The sequence below is a fragment of the Aethalodelphis obliquidens genome, unplaced genomic scaffold (assembly GCF_003676395.1).
Source record: "Aethalodelphis obliquidens isolate GAN/ISIS:26980383/991018 unplaced genomic scaffold, ASM367639v1 scaffold2, whole genome shotgun sequence".
NCBI lineage: Eukaryota > Metazoa > Chordata > Mammalia > Artiodactyla > Delphinidae > Aethalodelphis > Aethalodelphis obliquidens.
In genome coordinates, this window is record NW_020837946.1 from 72,013,336 (window position 1) to 72,033,727 (window position 20,392).

The following is a 20,392-nucleotide window of genomic DNA, read 5'->3' on the forward strand; positions in this document are numbered from 1 at the left end:
GACCAGGGTGAAATCAAAGAAACTATCAGATGTCTCCTCAATCCTAATTAAATTGCAGTCCTCTTTTCTCCATTTTTATACTTTCTTGTTCAAGTAGAGGAAAGCAACAGGATAGGCTGGGTTATGCTACAGTCACAATATTAAAATCTCAGTGGCTGAAGATATCAAAATTTGTTTCTTGTTCATTCTCTTCAGCCTTCATGGGTCAGCAGGACACTCTTCTCATTACAGTCATTGAACCCAAGCTGAGAGAAACCACCACCTTGAATGTTGCCAGTCATCACATCAAAGGAAAAAACCTTGTACTGGCAGTTTCAAATATGTATCACTTTTGCTCACAACTCAATAGCTAGAACCAGTCCCATGGCCCCAGGCAACCGAAAGTGGACCTTGAAGGGCAATCCTACCATGTACTGAAAAGGGAAGCACCAACAAGAGTTGGCAAATTGCACTGACATTAGAGAAACAGCATCACTGAATGCCTGTTATATACCAGCTGTGTGTCACAGCACTTGTGTTATCTAATTCTCAAAACAAATTTTGATATTAACTTTAATTTTCAGATGAGAAATCTGAGGCTTACAAAGGTCAAGTAATTTGTCCAAGAGTCCCATCAAATATGTATATTTGATTTCAGTTTCATCTGATTCCAGAATCTGAGCTTTTTCTATTATTTCCCCAAGCCTCCTAGTATAACATGTTCAGCTGCTCACCACCTCACAACCTTGAGGGTTCGAGTGGAATAGCGGGGTAGGGAATGGAGAGAAGGGTAGGGTTTATTGTTAAGAAATACTTTTCTCCACAAAGCCAAATGGTCCATATTTCTGTGGCCTCATTAGTACCACGAGGGGACCAAACAAAGTAACCTAACCAAGGATCTGAAATTGAACCCACCAGAACAGAAACAAAAAATGACTAAAACGAGATTGTGGAAAAGGAGCTACTAAGGATGCCAAGTGCATCAGTGCCATCAAATTGAGAGGCAGCATCATGCTATTTCTTTTCCTCAAAAACGTTCAAGGGATCCCTTCAGAATGCCTCGCATTACCCAGGGTGAAGCCCCATTTTTTTGCGATACACGGGCCTCTCACTGCTGTGGCCTCTCCCGTTGCGGAGCACAGGCTCCGGACGCGCAGGCTCAGTGGCCATGGCTCACAGGCCCAGCCGCTCCATGGCATGTGGGATCTTCCCAGACCGGGACACGAACCCGTGTCCCCTGCATCGGCAGGCGGACTCTCAACCACTGCGCCACCAGGGAAGCCCTGAAGCCCCATTTTTTTAAGGAGCTCTCTTGGCTGTTCCATAATTCTCAACCTTAATCCATAAGATTATTTACAGTTTTGGGAAGTTCATTAAAAGCATTATGTATATATCAATATTATTGCTCTGAATATACGAATGCTGACAGGGATTCACATTTTGACTTGAAGTATGTACTCAAGCATGCCTGCGATACGGATTCTATCTAGAAGTCTCAGGCAAAGCACGGTTGTGTACCATAGAACTGCTTCTACGAGGGATGTAATTTTCAGTAAGGAGAGAATGATCCTTTAAGCTTTTAAAATGGTTTTTTCACTGTGACTCATTTCTACTCCATTGTTAATGGTAAGACCTTAAGTATTCAACAAAAGTTGAAGATGTGGATATGATATAGCTAGATTTTGATTTCTCTAAGTACACACTAAAAAAAACCCTCTAAACTTGAAGCCATATAATTCCTCCTGTTGTGAAGACTGTACCTAAAAATGCTTGTGATGTTATATTACATGTAAAAGGCAGTCCTTACACTTTTACAACACCATTGGTTCTAGAGCTGCTGGGCAGCCAGTTCTCACCAGCTTCAATATAGCAACCTGGAGTGCTTGCACGGGTCAATGCCCCAGCTCACCTCTGATTAGGTCTATTTTTTTTTTTTTTTTTTTTGCGGTACGCGGGCCTCTCACTGTTGTGGCCTCTCCCGTTGCGGAGCACAGGCTCCGGACGCGCAGGCTCAGCGGCCATGGCTCACGGGCCCAACTGCTCCGCGGCATGTGGGATCCTCCCAGACCAGGGCACAAACCCGTGTCCCCTGCATTGGCAGGCGGACCCTCAACCACTGCGCCACCAGGGAAACCCTAATTAGGTCTATTTTAGCAACACTTGTGTGTGTTATAGATTACAGATGATCCCCACCCCGCCCCCGCCTCTCAATTTTTCTTTAGTATTACTTTTATAACACTTTTATGACAAAATGTTTTTTTTATTTGAAAAGTGCATTTACAGTAAGAGATCAAATACTGCAGATTACACACTCCTATATTACTATTTTTTTAATGGAAATCACTATGAAGATAGAGTATCAAAGACTCAGAATCATACTCTTAAAATAATCAGTAAGGCATGGAAGTCAAAACTCAATTTTAAGAGGAATGTCCTAGAGTTGAGGGTCAACCCCGCCTTATAACAGCCAAAATTTAAGTCACCTGAATAAACAGAGAGACAAGAAGGAAAGGGCAACCTGAACTCTGCAAACTCTCATATTTAAAAGAAGAAACAGAAGAGGTAATTCCAATTGACCCCTTGTGTTTTATGGGTTTTGCATCTCTGGGAAGGTTAAGATGACAGCCCATTCTAAACACACGTCCATTTAGATTAGCAGCCTTTTCTATGGGTGACTTAAGTTCATATTTGAAACATTCCAACAGAGAAACAGAAGAGACATCAAAGGACCAAATAAATCCACACAAACATGGGAATTTGAAAGCCAGTTTATTTGGACTTTATCTCACTGTTATTTGCCCATCACAATCCAAATGAGACCATAAAACAGTCAGTATACGAAAGACCTGCTTTTCATAGTCATAACGGTATAGATCTGGACTGTCTTTGGGGAATGTTACAGTGGATGTTTTGGTTGTGTTAGCAAAGGGGACTAGGGGAGGATGTTGGGACAATTATTTTACTAACATATTTTAAATGTCTCAAATAGGTGTCAAGTTCCTGTCTGAACACTAATTAAGCCTGGATACTAAAAATGAATAAGAACTGGTTGAGAGCAGTTTTTATACTACGTGGGTGGTTAACCGAAATGGCCATGACTGGAATGGCCCTGAACACCCCAACTTTGATGATGTAATTCAAGTTGAACAGTTTAACTTTCCAGAGGCAGACGGTCTAGGTCTAGCTAGATTCCTTTGTCTTAGCCTAACATTCTCTTTTTGATGACTTTTCCCCTTCTGCTCTTACGCTCCTTCCTCCCTTGATGGTATCATTACATATGGAAAATTACAGATGTTTAGTTTATATAACAGGCAAGATTAATATTTACTTTTTAAAAAATCTGGTACATAGATAAAATCCATATAACAGCACATACAATACTCACATAAAAAACTCTGGGGCCCTTAACTTTTGTAACGGCTAAGGAATGTTTTTAAATGGAGAGGAAGAAATGATGAGAATGTTTGCTCCAGGATGCAGACATCAGTTCCCTGGTGCCATTAGCTCAAAAAGAATTAAATGTAACTATGAACAGGGGAAGTTGTTAAGTCAATGGTATTTTTTTAGGAACTTCTTACTTTGCAACCTGGCTAGACTGATTTTCTGGGTTTGTCCAAGGACTGCAGAGATAAAAAATGATGTGAACAGAAGATAAAAACTGAAGTTCTAATGGGTACAACCCAGAGGAAGGCTGTGGAGTTGATGAGAAAGAAGCAGATGTTAAATACTTACTTAACTTCTTTAACGGTGTCTTAACTAGTGGCATTACCATTAATCAAAGCTGCCAATTTAAGTACTGGTTCTTTAAGAAAAAAATCAGAAAGGGGTCCTTTGTCCTTTGTTAACACAAACATAAATATTTGTACAACAGAGAGAAATGCCCTTCTGTGGTTTTCTCCTTTCAGGGATGACTGGATAATATTTAGTTAGAAAAACATAATGATCGATGACTGGCAAAGTTTTATGTTTTATATCACTGAGAGGAGATATTTTTATATTTTTGGCTTGTTTATATGTGCAGTCACCAGTACTAGCCATTGAGTTTCTTACATGCTTTTTGAAATATGTATTATTCTCTCTAGGTCTAGCCAATGTGAGCTAGTACTTTTCCATAAAGGTTGCCCTTTTCAACTTAAAGTTTTTTAATTTAAAAATCATAAATGCAGGGCTTCCCTGGTGGCGCAGTGGTTGAGAGTCCGCCTGCCGATGCAGGGGACGCGGGTTCGTGCCCTGGTCCGAGAAGATCCCACATGCCGCGGAGCGGCTGGACCCGTGAGCCATGGCCGCTGGGCCTGTGCGTCCAGAGCCTGTGCTCCGCAATGGGAGAGGCCACAGCAGTGAGAGGCCCGCGTACCACAAAAAAAAAAAAAAAAAACATAAATGCTAATTATAAAAATATAAACAATGAAGAGGAATATAAAAAAAATTTTAGAGTAAAATTTTTACAGTAACTTGTTCTCCGTTACCCTTCTCCTCTTCATACTCATTTTAGCTATCTGTTGCTGCATAAAAAATTATCCCCCCCCCAAAAAAAAAACTATCCCCAAAATGTAATGGCCTAAAACAATAAATATTTATTATCTCACACAGCTTCTGTGGGTCAGTAATCTAAAGTGGCTTAGCTGGGTGGTTCTCAGCTCAGAGTCTTTCACAAATTGCAATCATGGAGCCAGCAGGATTGCAGTCATCTGAAGGCTTGACTGGGGTTGCAAGATCTGCTAACAAGGTAGGATCCACCCACACACCTGGCAAGTTAGTGCTGATTGTTGGCAGGAGGCCTCAGTTCTTTACCACGTGGATCTTACCACAGGGCTGCTGGGTGTTTTCACAAGGTGGAAGCTAGTTATGCCCAGGGTGAGTGATCCAAAAGATGGCAAGGAGGAGGCTGAAAGTCTTGTATGACCTAATCTCGGGAATCACACACAGACACACACCAAATCCAAGCCACACTCAAGGGGAGGGAAACTGGTCCTCACTTTTGGAGACAGGAGTACTGAAGTACTTGTAGACATACTTTAGAACTACCATAGTGCTCCTATTCTTTAAAGGATAATCACTGTTAATATATTGTTATATAACGTTTTAGACATTTTTCTATGCACATACAAATACATATATGAGGTACATATGAATGTATATCTATTACATATACATGTTTTACATATATTTATAGTTGTTTAGAAAATGCTATGAATATTATTTAAAAAATTTTTATTCATTACATAATATGTTAAGGATATCATTTCTCCTTGTAACACATAGCTCATTCTTTTTAATAGCTGCATAGCATTTCATTAGATACTAATAACATAATTTATTTAATCATTTCCCCAAAGATGTACATTTGGGTTGTCTACAGTTTTTTTTGTTACTATGAATAATATTGCAGTACACATCCTGGTACATAAAACCTTGCCTGCTTATTTAAGTATTTCTGCATGATACATTCTTATAAATGGAATTGCTGTATCAAAACATTTCTGCTTTTACTATTTTGATAGGTACTATCAAATTGCCCTTCAAAAGTTTCCTTTCTATGCACAGTTACATTACTCTTACTCATCCTCTCTGTTTACTGATTATTCCTACTGCCTGTGGTATCTGTGCAGAATTTTCTCATCTCTGGTGTCTTTTAGCTTTTCCAACACCTAATTTGTATTTCTCATGAAATGTTTCTGAGATAATCTAATTATCTACCTAATCACCATTCCATTATTCCTGTTTGGGCAGATCTGTTTCTCCAGGCCATCCCATATATCTCGGCCCTACAGCTTGGCTGTCCTTGAATCAAGCAACCACTTCTGGCAGAATCGGCTGCAGACTGGGGGTGGGAGATGGGTCAGGAGATACCATTAAACAAACCCTGTCTGAAGAACCACCCAGGGCTACTTTTCTACCATGAGGCTGTGGGTACGGTAAGTATTCAGAGGTATGACTAGCCCTTTAGAGTGATTTTACCTAAGACACTCAAACCTTAGAGACTCAGTGACCCATGAGAAAAGCGGAAATAATTAGATGTCTTCCACCTGTTACACAGGATTGTTATTGTTATGAGCATGAAATAAAATATTGTAAATTGTAATGCACTACGTGAAATGAAACAACTAGCAAAAGCCGTGGCATATACTAGATGCTCCATCAACAGTGGTGTAACAAGATGCTGTACAGTGCCCAGTACTAAAATGATCTATTCAGGCCCACCAGAGCAGGAAGCACCACTCAGCCTTAGTCTGGGGCACTACCAGGCACTGGGGCTGCTGGCAGGGCGAGCTGACGGTGCCCGTCAGAAGAGCCGTCAAGTCTGCTGTCATTCCTGCCCAGACCGCCTGGGAACAAGTGGGGGACTTTTGGCAGGAGGTGTGGGGGGCTGCAGAGTCCTTGAGGAGAGGCTATTCCCTCTTCTCACCAACCAGGGAAGAGAAGGTACTTCCTCTTCCTGAAGCACCGGGAGGGAAGCTTCACATGTGTGTGTGTGTGTGTGTGTGTGTGTGTGTGTGTGTGTGTGACCACATCCATTCCTGCTCCACCGAGTCAGGGACATGTGAAAGTGTCTCGTGTGAAGCTGTCAGTGCTGGAACTAGCAGAGATCCCGCCGACACCCCGTATGGAAAAAGGGGTGGGAGGAGGATGATGGAGTCGAGGAAGAACAGACGGTCTTTTTTTTGTTTTTAAGTTTCCCCTAAAGTTAAAATTTTTAATTAAAAAGACTATTATTTTCCTTCTTAAAACTCTCTTTTTATGGTAAAATATAGACATAGACAGAAAAAAACATTAAATGTTCCACTTAATGAGTTATCAAAGAAATATCTGTGTAACTATCACTCAGGTCAATAAATAAAACATTGCCAACACCCCAGCCCTCTCCACCTGTGTCTCTTCAAAATCAGAAAACCCTCCCTCCCCCAAAATGTAACCATGACTTGACCTTTATAATAATCATACTCTTGGTCTTTTTTTTTTTGAAAAAAAATTTAAGCTTGCATCCCAAACATTATACTTCAGTATGGCTTGTTTGGGGAATTTATATAAATGGAATCACACAGTGTGGATATACATCAATTAGTATATCTATGCTACTGTTGATGGGCATTTGGTTTGTTTCCAATTCAGGACTATTATTAACATGTTGCTGTAGACATTCTTTTTTTTTAATTTTTGAATTTTATTTTATTTTTTTTATACAGCAGTTTCTTATTAGTCATCAATTTTATACACATCAGTGTATACATGTCAATCCCAATCTCCCAGTTCATCACACCACCACCACCGCCCCCCACCGCTTTCCCCCCTTGGTGTCCATACGTTTGTTCTCTACATCTGTATCTCAATTTCTGCCCTGCAAACCGGTTCATCTGTACCATTTTGCTAGGTTCCACATGCTGCTGTAAACATTCTTATACATGATTACGGGTGTGTATGTATACATTTCTTTATTTTTATTTTTATTTTTTTTAACATCTTTATTGGAGTATAATTGCTTTACAATGGTATGTTAGTTTCAGCTTCACAACAAAATGAATCAGTTATATATATACATATGTTCCCATATCTCTTCCCGCTTGCGTCTCCCTCCCTCCCACCCTCCCTATCCCACCCCTCCAGGCGGTCACAAAGCACCGAGCTGATCTCCCTGTGCTATGCGGCTGCTTCCCACTAGCTATCTACCTTACGTTTGGTAGTGTATATATGTCCATGCCTCTTTATCGCTTTGTCACCGTTTACACTTCCCCCTCCCCATAGCCTCAAGTCCATTCTCTAGTAAGTCTGTGTCTTTATTCCTGTTTCACCCCTAGGTTTTTCATGACATTTTTTTTTTTAAATTCCATATATATGTGTTAGCATACGGTATTTGTCTCTCTCTTTCTGACTTACTTCACTCTGTATGACAGACTCTAGGTCTATCCACCTCATTACAAATAACTCAATTTCGTCTCTTTTTATGGCTGAGTAATATTCCATTGTATATATGTGCCACATCTTCTTTATCCATTCATCCGATGATGGACACTTAGGTTGTTTCCATCTCTGGGCTATTGTAAATAGAGCTGCAATGAACATTTTGGTACATGACTCTTTTTGAATTATGGTTTTCTCAGGGTATATGCCCAGTAGTGGGATTGCTGGGTCATATGGTAGTTCTATTTGTAGCTTTTTAAGGAACCTCCATACTGTTCTCCACAGTGGCTGTATCAATTTACATTCCCACCAACAGTGTAGGAGGGTTCCCTTTTCTCCACACCCTCTCCAGCATTTATTGTTTCTAGATTTTTTGATGATAGCCATTCTGACTGGTGTGAGATGATATCTCATTGTAGTTTTGATTTGCATTTCTCTCATGATTAATGATGTTGAGCATTCTCTCATGTGTTTGTTGGCACTCTGTATATCTTCTTTGGAGAAATGTCTATTTAGGTCTTCTGCCCATTTTTGGATTGGGTTGTTTGTTTTTTTGTTATTAAGCTGCATGAGCTGCTTATAAATTTTGGAGATCAATCCTTTGTCAGTTGCTTCATTTGCAAATATTTTCTCCCATTCTGAGGGTTGTCTTTTGGTCTTCTTTATGGTTTCCTTTGCTGCGCAAAAGCTTTTAAGTTTCATTAGGTCCCATTTGTTTACTCTTGTTTTTATTTCCATTACTCTAGGAGGTGGGTCAGAAAGAATCTTGCTGTGATTTATGTCATAGAGTGTTCTGCCTATGTTTTCCTCTAAGAGTTTGATAGTTTCTGGCCTTACATTTAGGTCTTTAATCCATTTTGAGCTTATTTTTGTGTATGGTGTTAGGGAGTGATCTAACTTCATACTTTTACATGTAGCTGTCCAGTTTTCCCAGCACCACTTATTGAAGAGGCTGTCCTTTCCCCATGGTACATTTCTGCCTCCTTTGTCAAAGATAAGGTGACCATATGTGCGTGGGTTTATCTCTGGGCTTTCTATCCTGTTCCATTGATCTATCTTTCTGTTTTTGTGCCAGTACCATACCGCTTTGATAACTGTAGCTTTGTAGTATAGTCTGAAGTCTGGGAGCCTGATTCCTCCAGTTCCTTCTTTCGTTCTCAAGATTGCTTTTGCTATTCGGGGTCTTTTGTGTTTCCATACAAATTGCAAAATTTTTTGTTCTAGTTCTGTGAAAAATGCCAGTGGTAGTTTGATAGGGATTGCATTGAATCTATAGATTGCTTTCGGTAGTAGAGTCATTTTCACAATGTTGATTCTTCCAATCCAAGAACATGGTATATGTCTCCATCTATTTGTATCATCTTTAATTTCTTTCATCAGTGTCTTATAATTTTCTGCATACAGATCTTTTGTCTCCTTAGGTAGGTTTATTCCTAGATATTTTATTCTTTTTGTTGCAATGGTAAATGGGAGTGTTTTCTTGATTTCACTTTCAGATTTTTCATCATTAGTATATAGGAATGCCAGAGATTTCTGTGCATTAATTTTGTATCCTGCCACTTTACCAAATTCATTGATTAGCTCTAGTAGTTTTCTGGTAGCATCTTTAGGGTTCTCTATGTATAGGATCATGTCATCTGCAAACAGTGACAGCTTTACTTCTTCTTTTCCGATTTGGATTCCTTTTATTTCCTTTTCTTCTCTGATTGCTGTGGCTAAAACTTCCAAAACTATGTTGAATAAGAGTGGTGAGAGTGGGCAACCTTGTCTTGTTCCTGATCTTAGTGGAAATGCTTTCAGTTTTTCGCCATTAAGGATGATGTTTGCTGTGGGCTTGTCATATATGGCCTTTATTATGTTGAGGAAAGTTCCCTCTATGCCTACTTTCTGCAGGGTTTTTATCATAAATGGGTGTTGAATTTTGTCAAAAGCTTTCTCTGCATCTATTGAGATGATCATATGGTTTTTCTCCTTCAGTTTGTTAATATGGTTTATCACATTGATAGATTTGCGTATATTGAAGAATCCTTGCATTCCTGGAATAAACCCCACTTGATCATGGTGTATGATCCTTTTAATGTGCTGTTGGATTCTATTTGCTAGTATTTTGTTGAGGATTTTTGCATCTATGTTCATCAGTGATATTGGCCTGTAGTTTTCTTTCTTTGTGACATCCTTGTCTGGTTTTGGTATCAAGGTGATGGTGGCCTCGTAGAAGGAGTTTGGGAGTGTTCCTCCCTCTGCTATATTTTGGAAGAGTTTGAGAAGGATAGGTGTTAGCTCTTCTCTAAATGTTTGATAGAATTCGCCTGTGAAGCCATCTGGTCCTGGGCTTTTCTTTGTTGGAAGATTTTTAATCACAGTTTCAATTTCAGTGCTTGTGATTGGTCTGTTCATATTTTCTATTTCTTCCTGATTCAGTCTTGGCAGGTTGTGCATTTCTAAGAATTTGTCCATTTCTTCCAGATTGTCCATTTTATTGGCATAGAGTTGCTTGTAGTAATCTCTCATGATCTCTTTTATTTCTGCAGTGTCAGTTGTTACCTCTCCTTTTTCATTTCTAATTCTATTGATTTGAGTCTTCTCCCTTTTTTTCTTGATGAGTTTGGCTAGTGGTTTATCTATTTTGTTTATCTTCTCAAAGAACCAGCTTTTAGTTTTATTGATCTTTGCTATTGTTTCCTTCATTTCTTTTTCATTTATTTCTGATCTGATTTTTATGATTTCTTTCCTTCTGCTAGCTTTGGGGTTTTTTTGTTCTTCTTTCTCTAATTGCTTGAGGTGCAAGGTTAGGTTGTTTATTCGAGATGTTTCCTGCTTCTTAAGGTGGGCTTGTATTGCTATAAACTTCCCCCTTAGAACTGCTTTTGCTGCATCCCACAGGTTTTGGGTCGTTGTGTCTCCATTGTCATTTGTTTCTAGGTATTTTTTGATTTCCTCTTTGATTTCTTCAGTGATCACTTCATTATTAAGTAGTGTATTGTTTAGCCTCCATGTGTTTGTATTTTTTACAGATCTTTTCCTGTAATTGATATCTAGTCTCATGGCGTTGTGGTCAGAAAAGATACTTGATACAATTTCAATTTTCTTAAATTTACCAAGGCTTGATTTGTGACCCAAGATATGATCTATCCTGGAGAATGTTCCATGAGCACTTGAGAAAAATGTGTATTCTGTTGTTTTTGGATGGAATGTCCTATAAATATCAATTAACTCCATCTCGTTTAATGTATCATTTAAAGCTTGTGTTTCCTTATTTATTTTCATTTTGGTTGATCTGTCCATTGGTGAAAGTGGGGTGTTAAAGTCCCCTACTATGAATGTGTTACTGTCGATTTCCCCTTTTATGGTTGTCAGTATTTGCCTTATGTATTGAGGTGCACCTATGTTGGGTGCATAAATATTTACAATTGTTATATCTTCCTCTTGGATCAATCCCTTGATCATTATGTAGTGTCCTTCTTTGTCTCTTCTAATAGTCTTTGTTTTAAAGTCTATTTTGTCTGATATGAGAATTGCTACTCCAGCTTTCTTTTGGTTTCCATTTGCATGAAATACCTTTTTCCATCCCCTTACTTTCAGTCTGTATGTGTCTCTAGGTCTGAAGTGGGTCTCTTGTAGACAGCAAATATATGGGTCTTGTTTTTGTATCCATTCAGCCAATCTGTGTCTTTTGGTGGGAGCATTTAGTCCATTTACATTTAAGGTAATTATCGATATGTGTGTTCCTATTCCCATTTTCTTAATTGTTTTGGGTTCGTTATTGTAGGTCCTTTCCTTCTTTTGTGTTTTTTGCCTAGAGAAGTTCCTTTAGCAGTTGTTGTAGAGCTGGTTTGGTGGTGCTGAACTCTCTCAGCTTTTGCTTGTCTGTAAAGGTTTTAATTTCTCCATCAAATCTGAATGAGATCCTTGCTGGGTAGAGTAATCTTGGTTGCAGGTTTTTCTCCTTCAACACTTTCAATATGTCCTGCCACTCCCTTCTGGCTTGCAGAGTTTCTGCTGAAAGATCAGCTGTTAACCTTATGGGGATTCCCTTGTGTGTTATTTGTTGTTTTTCCCTTGCTGCTTTTAATATGTTTTCTTTGTATTTAATTTTTGACAATTTGATTAATATGTGTCTTGGCGTATTTCTCCTTGGATTTATCCTGTATGGGACTCTCTGTGCTTCCTGGACTTGATTAATGATTTCTTTTCCCATATTAGGGAAGTTTTCAACTATAATCTCTTCAAATATTTTCTCAGTCCCTTTCTTTTTCTCTTCTTCTTCTGGAACCCCTATAATTCGAATGTTGGTGCGTTTAATGTTGTCCCAGAGGTCTCTGAGACTGTCCTCAGTTCTTTTCATTCTTTTTTCTTTATTCTGCTCTGCAGTAGTTATTTCCACTATTTTATCTTCCAGGTCACTTATCCGTTCTTCTGCCTCAGTTATTCTGCTATTGATCCCATCTAGAGTACTTTTAATTTCATTTATTGTGTTGTTCATCGTTGCTTGCTTCATCTTTAGTTCTTCTAGGTCCTTGTTAACTGATTCTTGCAATTTGTCCATTCTATTGTCCATTCTATCTCCAAGATTTCGGATCAACCTTACTATCATTATTCTGAATTCTTTTTCAGGTAGACTGCCTATTTCCTCTTCATTTGTTAGGTCTGGTGGGTTTTTATCTTGCTCCTTCATCTGCTGTGTGTTTTTCTGTCTTTTCATTTTGCTTATCTTACTGTGTTTGGGGTCTCCTTTTTTGCAGGCTGAAGGTTCGTAGTTCCTGTTGTTTTTTGTGTCTGTCCCCAGTGGCTAAGGTTGGTTCAGTGGGTTGTGTAGGCTTCCTGGTGGAGGGTACTAGTGCCTGTGTTCTGGTGGATGAGGCTGGATCTTGTCTTTCTGGTGGGCAGGTCCACGTCTGGTGGTGTGTTTTGGGGTGTCTGTAGACTTACTATGATTTTGGGCAGCCTCTCTGCTAATGGGTGGGGTACATTTCTTTAGCGTGTATAGCTAGGAGTGGAATTGTTGGGTGATAGAGTATGTGAATTCTCAACTGGACTATAGAATGTTTTCCAAGTGGATTCCCAAATGTACATTACCACAAGCAGTTTAGGAGAGTTCTCTATGCTTCACATAAAATGATCATTTTTCATTCTGAGATAATGTACTTCTGTATGAAAAAGACCTTTTAAAAAAAAAGTGATAAAAATGATAATGGTAGAATTAACAGATTACTCTTTCTAAATGGCTTTACGTGGTAAAATAAAGATCTAATAGTTCCATTTAGGCCCTATTTCCTGCATGAAATCTTACTGGATCATGACATCCCAAATGCTAGAAACCACTGTCTCACATAACATGATATAGATTGTTCCTAATTATTATTTTCACATCAAAAACCACTTGATACGTATGGCAGCCAGCCTCCAAGATGGCCCCCAGTGAACCTTCTCTCTTGGTATTCATGCTTTTGTGTAGACATTCCACAATGAATATGGGCTGGTTTTGTGACCAATGGAAGTGTCAGTGTATCAGTTCGTAAGCTAGGTCATAGAAGGCAATGCTGCTTCAGTGTTCGGTCTTTTGGATCAATCACTCTGGGGGAAGTCAGCCACCATGTGTGAGGATGCTCAAGCAGCCCTGTGGACAGGCCCACAGAGAAAAGACCAATTTACCAACGCCAACTTGCTAACCAAGTGAGGGAGCCACCTTGAACAAACTTCCGCCTCAGTCAAGCCTTCAGATGACTTTAGTCCTCCAGCCTTTGAAATTTCCAGCTAGACCCCAGAAATCATAAAGTAGAGACAACCTATCCCCCTGTGCCCTCTCTGAATCCCTGATCCACAGAAACCATGAGACAATACATGACTATTGTTGTTTTAAGCCGCCAAATTTTGGGATGATTTGCTATGCAAGAGATAATTAACATAATACACATGATCACCTAGAAAATATACTTGGCCAAAATTGAAACCTGCATCTGATAATGCCTCTATATTTAAACACGGGTTTAGAAGAAGTAGAGGTGACAACGCAACATGGTGAATAAATGTGCACAGGGATGCAAACAGCAAAAATCCACAATATAGGAAATTCTACAGCATAAATGACCCAACTCCTTCAGCTAGTAAATTGGAAAAAAAAAAAAAGATGAGAAAGGGAACCCATAAATTAAAAGGGACTTACAAGGTATGATAGATTGTATTACTCCCAGTATTTGCTGTCCTCTCCTGTGGGAGACTTATTCTTTCCTTCTCCCCTCTGACATTGGCTTTGGTCATGTGACTCTTTTTTTTTTTTTTTTTTTTTTGCGGTACGCGGGCCTCTCATTGCTGTGGCCTCTCCCGTTGCGGAGCACAGGCTCCGGACGCGCAGGCTCAGCGGCCATGGCTCACGGGCCCAGCCGCTCCGCGGCATGTGGGATCTTCAGGGACCGGGGCACGAACCCGTGCCCCCCGCATCGGCAGGCGGACTCCCAACCACTGCGCCACCAGGGAAGCCCCATGTGACACTCTTTGACCAATGAAATGTGAGCAGATGTGATGGTTGCTACTTCTGAGCAGAAGTTTTAAAAGTCATTGTGTTTCAACCATTCATCATTTCCATCTGCCAGGAAGTGGGTGTATCCCAAATAGGGACTGTTTCTTCAGCCCATGGCCAAGAGTGAAGAGGATGCAGAGCTGACTCACAGTGGAAATTCACGTGAGCAGGAAAGAAACCCAAGTTGTCATAAGCTACTGTGATTTTGGAGCTGTTTGCTACCACAGCATAACCTAGTATAATCTGATTCATGCAATAAATGTTTTAATCAAATACAAAAGATAAACCTGGTTAGGATTCCAATTTATGAGGCCACTGTAGAAATTTGAATATGGACTAGATATTTAATGATAATTAAGAATTGCCATTTATTTTACAGGTATGTTGACGGTACTGCAGTTTTTTAAGTTTTAAGATTTAGACCTTTATTTATTTATTTATTTTTGGCTGCGTCGGGTCTTAGTTGTGGCACGCGGGATCTTTCATTGCGGCGTGCAGGCTCTTTGTTGTGGTGTGCGGGCTTCTCTCTAGTTGTGGCGCACGGGCTTCCCTCTAGTTATAGCGCATGGGCTCCAGAGCGCCCGGCCTCAGTAGTTGCAGCATGTGGGCTTAGTTGCCCCGTGGCATGTGGGATCCTAGTTCCCTGACCAGGGATCGAACCTGCGTCCTCTGCATTGGAAGGCGGATTCTTAACCACTGGACCACCAGGGAAACCCCTGCAGTTATGTTTAACACAACAAAAATAGTTCTTTTATTTTAGACACATGGTCCAGGGGAAAGGGAAGGTAGGTTAGGGTATAGCTTAGTCATGAGTTGATAATTGTTGAGCTGGGTGTTGAGAACATGACAGTTTATCATACTATTCTTTCTACTTTTGTTAATGCTTAGAAATTTTCATAATAAAAAGTAAAAAAAAAAAACAGTCTATCAACTTGAGTCCCAGAGTTGTCCCTTGACTCCCCAAGGTGTACAGAAAATATGGGAGCTGAGAAGATGGAGTTGATCAATTAAGTTTAGTGAGTAAGTAAATAAGGGAGGTGTTTGGAGAAGGTCTCAGGAACAAGACATCAAAACTGATTTTCAGTGAGGAAGATGTTTCTTCAGGAGCATTATATCAGGTTAGAGCAATATCAGGGTAAGATTTGGTGCGCTGGAGAGGGGTGGGGTGCTCTGAAGGTATCAGCTTCCACCACAAGTGTGAAAGGGAACGGGTGTGCCTTAAGTAGAACTGTTATCTCTTCTCTGTCTATGAGCTAAAATCAAACGTAGTATCTGTCTTACCAATTAAAGCACCTGACACATTCTTTATCTGTGTATTGGGCATTAATATTTGGAGTTAGGAGATGAATTGGTAGCTTAATTAATCGGCTCCACGCCTCAGCTTGGAATTGCATTACTTCCAGGAACGGTGCCTTCCTTTTGAGTTAATGACAGATTGTTTTCTATTGTTCCCCTTGCCTCCTAGGAAGTGTTCTAATTCACTTTTTTTTTTTTCTAATTCACTCTTAAAGAGGCTCCAGACTACATTTCCACCATTTGTACTGCAAGGATAGGATTTCCTGTAAGTGGAGTAGACGAAGTAGCTGAGCTTGAGCCATCTTGCCAGTTTCACATCCAAGAGGATGTTAGACAAGAGGACCACTTGGGCTGAGGGAGAGAAGAGGCTGAGCCTGAGCCAGACCCTCTGTCAGGAGACTGTGGGCCGGGACATGGGACTTAGGGAGAGCCAACACAGGCAGCTCTAGAGGGGGAAGAAAATTTGTTGGCGTTAGAGAAGCAGCGGCAACCTCAGTGGTAGCACCTACTGCCCCCTGTCCAAAGGAGCCAAGGGAGGAGATTCTCATTTCACCCTCCAAACTGAGGGTGCTTCTGTCTGGGAAAGGGGGAGAAGACGGGGGTGTGAGAGCAGACATATCTCCCATCCCCTCTCCCACTAGATTGACATTGAAGTTTTGTATTGCTTTGTTTGTGAGATTGAAGTTTGAATATGAATAGGGCTGGGCATTAGAGATAAGACTGGGAAGTTATGGAATTAGACAGAGACATCGTAAAGATAAGGGAGTTCACTGCCCAGAGTAAAGGGGGGATTTTACCAGAGGAGGCAGGGAGCAGTTAAACAGCTTCATGTTTACACCCCAATGAATTGCTACGCCTTAATAATCATAGGGTTCTGGACTTCCCTGGTGGCACAGTGGTTGGGAATCTGCCTGCCGATGCAGGGGATACGGGTTCGAGCCCTGGTCCGGGAAGATCCCACATGCCGCGGAGCAACCAAGCCCGAGAGCCATAACTACTGAGCCTGCGTGCCACAACTACTGAAGCCCGCGCATCTAGAGCCCGAGCACTGCAACGAAGAATAGCCCCCGCTCACTGCAGCTAGAGAAAGCCCGCGCGCAGCAACGAAGACCCAATGCGGCCAAAAATAAAAAAAATTAAAAATCACAGGGTTCCTTCATTTCCCCTAACAACATAACAACGAAAAATGAAACGAAACCAAAAAACTTTGGTTCAGGTTTTTAGTGATACACCATCCACTTCAAACTAGACAAAGCTTGTCTTTGGCAATTGCCCTTCTTAATCTTTCCTTCCTTCTTCCTTCTCTCCCTTAACCTGCAGAAAGGATCTGTGTCCTGCTGCCCTCTGTACAGTTAACTAGTGCCAAACCTATGTACCATCAAGGACACTAAAAATAAATATCTATATTTTCTTTTAATATTTTGCCTACTGTGACCTACTTTTGGTTCAATGTCAAAAGCAAAGGGGTGAGGTGTGCCCTAAATAAACATGTCAGTGAACTCTGTCCTACCGTTTTGGCTGCATGGCTTTTGTACTGTCAACCAAAGTTGTTTTCTATAGACAGCAAAAGTTGCAAAGATCTTCCGTGTCAATACACTGATATTCAAGTTCTGAAATTCCACTTGCTTCATCAAAAATCTGTTTGTTTGAAAACTGTTTCCCACTGATAATCCTGGAATTAAGGAGGTCTAGTTAGTGTCTGAGTCACATGTAGAATCACTTCTAACCCACCCACGCAGCTGAAAACACATTTTTCGGAGATTATAAAGTCAAGAGCTGTGAAAGTACCTTGCAAAGAGAGCATTTTGTCAGCTGATGTCATTTTTTAAAAATTTTGTTTATTTACTTTTGGCTGTGCTGGGTCTTCGTTGCTGCACACAGGCTTTCTCTAGTTGTGGTGAGTGGGGGCTCCTCTTCATTGCGGTGCACAGGCTCTAGGCACCCAGGCTTCAGTAGTTGCAGCATGCGGGCTCAGAAGTTGTAGCCCATGGGCCATAGAGTGCAAGGGCTTCAGTAGTTGCGGTGTGTGGGCTCAGTACTTGTGGCTCGCGGGCTCTAGAGCGCAGGCTCAGTAGTGGTGGTGCCCGGGCTTAGTTGCTCCGCGGTATGTGGGATCATCCCGGACCAGGGCTTGAACCTGTGTCCCCTACATTGGCAGGTGAATTCTTAACCACTGCGCCACCAGGGAAGTCCCTATGTGTGTGCTTTAAAGGAATAGTTTTAATATTCTATTAAACCCTAGGAGTTGTTAATGAACACTTTAAAGTGCTCTAATGGGGAATATACACTCTAGGGGGTGGTTTGTCACCACTGAAGGGCCCTAATCAGGATCCTGGACTTGGAATAGTGGCTACTGCAGCTCCTTTGACTATCTGTTTCTGAACCTACACTAGAGAATTTATTCTTTAGCAATAAGAGATGTTGGAAATAACTTAATAATTTATTGATGACATGGATGGTTATTGAGGTATGTGCACTGCACGGGCATCTTACCCTTAAATGAATGGGGCATAAGTTTTGGGTGAGCCCAGAACAGTGCTCTAGGCCCGGGTGTTTGTTTAGTCCTGTGCTTGCCACTTAGTGCAGGATTCTGTCACCTGATCCGATGAGATGCGTGGCTGGATCCTACTCTACAACACTGTGGTGTCCAGTTCAAGTTTTCCTGATGGGTCTGGTCAGGAGCTACAAGTTCATGGAACTCCAGGCTCTAAGGGGACAAATTGTCAGAGGTTCCACCAGGACACCGACGATTGTGTGCCACCAAACTGGCTTAAGCCAGTTGACAACACTTGATCCACAAACTGTTCTCATGAGATGTATTTAATGAAAAAAAAAAAGAGGACCAATAGGAAAAAAAAAAGTCTATGTACAATGACAAAGATTTGAGGAAGTTTCATAGAAATGTGGTTTTGTCTATATAATAATAATAATATCAAAAAATTTAAAACGGCTTACTACATGTCAGGCACTGTTCTAAACTCTCTCTCTCTCTCCATATATATATTCATTTAATACTTGTCATAACTCTATAAAGAGATACTATTATCACATTATTAACCCCATTTTACTGGCAAGGAAACTGGGGCACACAGTATGACTTGTCCTAGATGATACAGACAAAGTGAGTGGGGAAGCTGTGGTTTGAACCCAGGCAGTTTGAATCCAGGCTCTTACTGTTATAGACACTAGTTTCCTTTCTGAAAAATAGCAGTCGGTTAGTGACCAGGAGCCACGGGAGTTTATAGAATTAAAGAAAACTGGACTTGCTTTAAGAGCCCTGGGGGGAAACTAAGGAATTCTGAGGTTTTCCTTGGCTTGAGAAAAGGCCCTTACCAACCAGAGATTTTCCTGTCAAGCATCATTTGGGCAGCAGGGCTTCGGTGATGAATTAAAAATAAAGACCTGTCACTTGGTTGATGATGTGTATAACAGTTTTTCTAGATGCAACAAAGCTGCTGAGTATTAGAAGACTTTGACGAGAAAGGCAGGCAGGTGACAATTTGCTTCTCTTTCCCATATTTGGCTCCCTTCCTTTTCTGTCCCCCTATCCCAGAACAACCGCTCACGCATCTAAGTCACAGCAAAACGTTCCTTCATGAAGCCATATTTTTCTCTGCTCCTTGTACTCCCTCAACCAGGGCAAGAGTTGGGATAATCTGATTACTAGCACAGTCATTTGGTGAACTCTTTACCTGCAGGTATAAATCTGGTCTTGCCTCTTGCTTTTGCAAGTTCCTCTCTGGGCATGGTTCTTAGAGAGACCAGAAACCCACCACCCGTAGCCAGCATCCTGTGGATGTCCTTGGCTGATTTACTCATTCTAATTTCCACCACGTAATTTTACCAAGTGTTACCCGAGTGTTGCGAGGTGCATTCAGGGCCTTCTTCCATTTCCCTGTCACCGAGGCAACCTGGTGTGCATCTCCCACAGTCCTCCTTTCCTCAGCCTTGCTCTGCATGTTCTCAGGATGCTGGTCAGTCACTCATTCAACCACATTACACAGAACTCTAGGAAACTGAGCACCAGACTAACATAATGGCTCTGTGGGCTGCCACATCACCAAATATTTAAAGGTTCTAGAATTTTTAGTGTTCTCATAACTGTTACTTACTTGGTAAGTTGCCAATTCTTTTTAAAAAAAATTCCCAATGTTTGCATGTATCAGATTACTTTTATGTAAAAATATAATAAATAATTAATGTATTCATCCAACTTGAGTTGAGTACTTGGAACCCAATGCTGAAAACTCAGGAGGAATAAGATACAGACCCTGCTGATCCGTTGGAGTTGTTTTGGTTGCAGGTGATAGGAATCCAACTTAAACTAGCTTAAACAAAAAAGGAAATTTATTGACTCATGTAACTGAAAAGTCTGTGTGTAAATTCAGGCATGGCTGGATCAAGGGAGCTCAAATGATTTCATCAGGACTCCTTTTTCTCTATTCATCTCCACTCGTCTTTGCCTCTCTTTGTGTGCTGACCTCATTTTCTCTTACTAAAGATAGCTTCCTCCAATATGACCTGAACAAATGGCCTTAAGAAGTTCCAGCTTCTTAAGAATGATCTTCTAAGATCATTCTTAGAGCTCAAAATAGCAGAATAGAGATCCTCTCTCCCTCAGAATCCACATATCAAAATTCAGAAAGATTCTGATTATCTCTAGTTGATCACATGCCTGTTTAACTGACCACTCTGACCAGACGA

General features: G+C 40.7%; 1 non-coding gene across 1 annotated transcript; it reads left to right on the forward strand.

Moving 5' to 3' along the window:
- Positions 1-15,625: 15,625 nt before the first annotated feature.
- Positions 15,626-15,811, forward strand: LOC113605290 (U2 spliceosomal RNA). The gene has a single exon (XR_003427142.1). It is a non-coding gene; the product is annotated as a U2 spliceosomal RNA (small nuclear RNA).
- The last annotated feature ends 4,581 nt before the right edge of the window (positions 15,812-20,392 follow it).